Here is a 4568-nt window from a genome sequence, read left to right as displayed (position 1 = left end):
ATCACATGACTAACCTCAGCTTAATTAGTTTGGACAACACTTTGGACGAAATTATTGCTGCTGCAGAAACATTTAATTGGCAAGTCTGTGACAGTCATCGTCTCTCTGACCCCCCCCCCCCCCTCCACTGTATACCACCCTTACCGACTCATATCTCCCTAATAATTCTTTTGTTGTATTTTTTCTCTTTTTTGTTTTGGTAAAAAATGTATCTTGTCTGTTTTACACTTCTAATAAGGGTATGAGCAATTCTCTGACCTTGACATCACGTGAAATAATATTTCCTATCTAGATGTACATATTTATAACCACACTTAATATAAGCTTAGCTTGTTGTGTGGTCACAAATGTCTGTATCGCATCTACATGCCACCCTGTATTTCTTTAATAAAATCTTGTTTAAACCAACCCACCTTGTCAAAAACAACCACACCCTAACAATTCAGAGAATCAAAGCGGTAATGTCAAACAAAAAGAAAGTACCGAGTAACATGTATTCAGCGCGTACCAGACATGCCACGAAAACAATCACCGGTGACATCAAACATGAATGATTTTTTAAATGTTCGTCCTTAAACATAAGCCCCACATGGTCAAGAATTACAAGAGGGTGAAAACGCCCACCTGGTTTTATATAAATCAATGCTTACGTGGCTTTTTGAAAACGTGACTACATGACCTCTTCTATATTTATATATATATATGTATAGGTTACAACACGAGTGGTTTTTTATATGGCTTGTATTTCAGTCAAGACCCAGCGGATGAATATCATCGGGAGACACGAGCCTTTGGCGAGTGGCTCTCGATTGATATTCCCGCTGGGTCTTGACTGAAATACAAGCCATATAAAAAACCACGAGTGTTGTAATCTGTATATCCCATTCTACCATCAAACACAAAGTGTAGACTACTAGCGGCACTGTTGCGATCTGTGGAGTGTGAAACAGTGTTTTCAGCGAGACTTGGCCTTTTTGCAACCTTAAACTAAGTGACCGTCGCTGAAAAAATAAAACGAATGAGTGCATCTATAAGTACGCGGTAACACTACTTTCAGACCGTTTAAAAGCTTTAAGTAAAGGTTCATAAGTTGCAAGAAAGTAATGAAGTCGTATAGAAATCCATTTAGTTGAAGCGCACAATTCTTTTGCGTTTCAGGTCGGCGGAACGGGGAAACCGGTTTGGCCCCCATTTGGCTTACTCGACTCGATTCAGAATCGATTCCACGTTGTTTTTTTCGAACGCATTATTATACAATTAGTCTTATTGACAGAGATGCAAATTTTAGGGAACACATATGTAGATTTAACCATTTGCTCCCTATTTGAAATGTATCTACATGTTTTGCGAGTGTGTTTGCATGAACCTAAACTGGTATGGGTGCGAGGAAAAAAGGACCCAAGTCTGTCACCGCCGCTTGATTGCATTTTGAAAGAATATGACTGGATTACGGAAAAATACACACATGTTAAGTTCTTAGATACCTTCATCGCCAATGTGGACTTACTGCAGAGCCAGGCAAAAGAGTAGACTTGCTCGCAAAACACGTGAAACAGCTGATGATAGCGAAGCCCAACCGTGCCAGGTAAGGACGGTCTGACAGATTCTCAAAAGTCGTCTGCTAACGAAGCAAGGGGAGGGTACTCGTGTTTTTGTTTTGGTTCGCTAGCATCTGGTTATCTTGTAAGTTGAATGTTCGTTTTTTCCCACCTGCATTGCTTTCATAATGAAAGAAACGTTTGCTTATTGCATCTCATACATCAGATCAGTTCTGAGATTCATTTTTGCGTGCAACTGATATGGTTTTCTGAGCCGTGCAATACGATTTTGGAACTTCATACAAATGTGTCACATTGTTCGGCGCGAGGTCAAAGGTCGGGAGCAAAGTAGTTCTTCGCCCAAATCGGAATCTGCACTATCATATATTTTTTTGAGTCCATGATGTATTTATTGAGCTATAAAAATACAACATATATACCCATACTGAAGTAACAGAGACAAAGAAGGGAGGTCATGGGATATAACATTATATTCTTGTTTTAAACAAAAATGTGTTTAAAAAAAATACATCTTTGCGAGAGACAGAGTGAGTTAAAGCGACTGTGCTTGCCCTTGAGTAGCTGTAAGATTCTGTGATGGCTTATATAAATTCTGGAGGATGTAATTTTGGTGCTATAAAGAACCGACGCGCTCACAAAACAAAACGAACACTAGAATTGGAAAATTAATTAAAGTTTATTGAATACTTGTCGATGTCATGGTAATTCGGAATCAGCTCATAATATCAATATATAAAAGGCTAAACATAAATCTATGGAGAGGCTAAGTAACCTATATCGGAGCGTGGCGGAAAAACTAATCTAAGTTTAGAAAGTGAATTAAAGCTAAAATGTGAAGTAGAAAGGACTAGTTTGAGTGAGAGTGCAGAACAGTAGAGTGTGAAGCGTGGAGCATGGAGCGAGAAGCGCGGAGCGGTGAGCGAGAAGCGCGGAGCGAGAAGCGCGGAGCGGTGGAAACTTTGACAGCATCAATAATCTAAAACAGACTCAAGGCGAGCAACTGAACCTGAACTACAAAATAACTTAAAACAAAACTGGAGGCTGGCAGAAAACACTGGGCCCCGGAACAGAGCAAAAAAATCTATCTATCCTAAAACATCTTGTTCCGTGAACGGCTTCCCAGTAAGTGACGACGAATACAGGCTATCCACCACAGAGGTGAACTAAAAATACTGCGCGTTACTACAATATTACTGTTGCAAAACATGCGTCCCGTGCTCTCCGGGGAAAACTCCATAGGCTGTCCAGCGTGAGCCATACAGGCACATGAAATCAATATCAGAAAAACGCCGGCCACACTCTCGTTTATAAATTTGTTCGTTACAATATTTAATGTCAGTACAACAAAAACAAAGGTCGTACCAGGACGCTCATACTTAAAAAAGAAAACTAGAAGATAAGAGCGAGCTAGACCCGCACGCGAACCAACAGAGGTGGCTACAAAATGGGAACAAATAGGGGCAAAAGTGAGATAAGGAAATAAAAGTGAAAGAAAAGAGGTGAGAAGGAGATCAGAAAAAGGGGAAGCCACCACCACGGAAAGTCGCATGCGAGTCAAGCTAGAAGCATGACTAAAAAACACAAGCAAAACAAAAAGAATCTAAATACACAGAAGGCTCCTTAGCAGGGGCATTCACATTCCCCCCTCGAAGACATCTTAGTCTTTACAAAAGTCGACATAAAAAATCAACAAAAATCATCGAATACATGCGTGGTTCAAAAACAAAATCCGAAACATTACAGAATCCTTTTGGCATTATCCAAAACGTAGCTGTTCGAAACGCACTCTCATACGTGGTTCAAAATACAAAAAAATCCGAAACGTTACAGAATCCTTTCGGCATTATCCAAAACGTAGCTGTTCGAAACGCACTCTCTATGAGTCTCAATCTAAAAATCACACGTGTTCTTTCAACAAATGTAACATCATATTTCGTCAGTCCGTCACTGTCAACATATCGTGTCAACACTATTCTTACACCTTTACATAACCCGCAACTCAGTATAAAAGACTGTAGTCGCAACCTACAAAATACAAAAGAAAAACATCTTCAGTCGTCTTAATCATAAGCACAGGCATCCGCACGCGGGAAGGACTAAACAAAACCGATTCATTAAGCGCTTGCCTCTGTCAAGAGCTTTCGTTCCAAAATGCGGAACCAAAAACATATATACAAAATGGAGAGAAACCACAAAGTCACAAAAAATATTTGCATTAAGACGAAATTTTCTCCCCAAATCAAAACAGCGCCACCTGTCAAAAAGGCGAACGGATTACGTCAGACCAAAACATGCACAAACGGTCTGTCGGAAACAGTAAAGTTCACTGGGAAAGTCATTGAGTGTCCGGGTCTGCCTTCACCAGCACGGTCAGCTTAGCGATGGGGCGCCAGTAGTAGAAAGTGGAATGGCTCGTCTTCGAGGTGACCTTGACAGTCTTGAGCTTGCAGGTTCGCACGAGTCCATCGTCGCTGGGGCGAACCTCCGTCACGAGCCCAAGAGGCCAATCTGCTCTGCATACGGCTTCGTCACGTAGCACGACGACATCTCCGACAGCAACGTTACGTTGGGGAAGAAGCCACTTTCTTCTTCGTCGCAAAGAGGCCAAAAAGTCTAGCCTCCACAGTCTCAAGAACTCGTCTGCAAGTCGCTGAACTCTTCTCCATCCTGGTCTTCTTCGTCGTGGTCTTCTTCGTTGTGGTCTTCTTCGTACTGGTCTTCTGGTACTGGTCTTCTTCGTCGTGGTCTTCTTCGTCGTGGTCTTCTTCGTCGTGGTCTTCTTCGTACTGGTCTTCTTCGTCCTTTCCATGACATGGAGGGCGTCGGAGATTCTGGGTTCGGCGAGTGTCGTGCGATATACGGAAGCGACTGATTCACCTTCGTACTCGCTGAGACAATGTTCTGTTAGAGACACGTGCATCACGTCATGGACAGACTGTTTTGGCGACACTTGTCCCAGTATGGTCCAACCCAACGGTGTGAGAACGGCGTATGGGTCTCCCTTGATGA

Source organism: Littorina saxatilis, linkage group LG13, assembly GCF_037325665.1.
Source record: "Littorina saxatilis isolate snail1 linkage group LG13, US_GU_Lsax_2.0, whole genome shotgun sequence".
NCBI lineage: Eukaryota > Metazoa > Mollusca > Gastropoda > Littorinimorpha > Littorinidae > Littorina > Littorina saxatilis.
The sequence above is the reverse complement of the archived record's forward strand: the minus strand, read 5'-3'. Positions refer to the sequence as shown.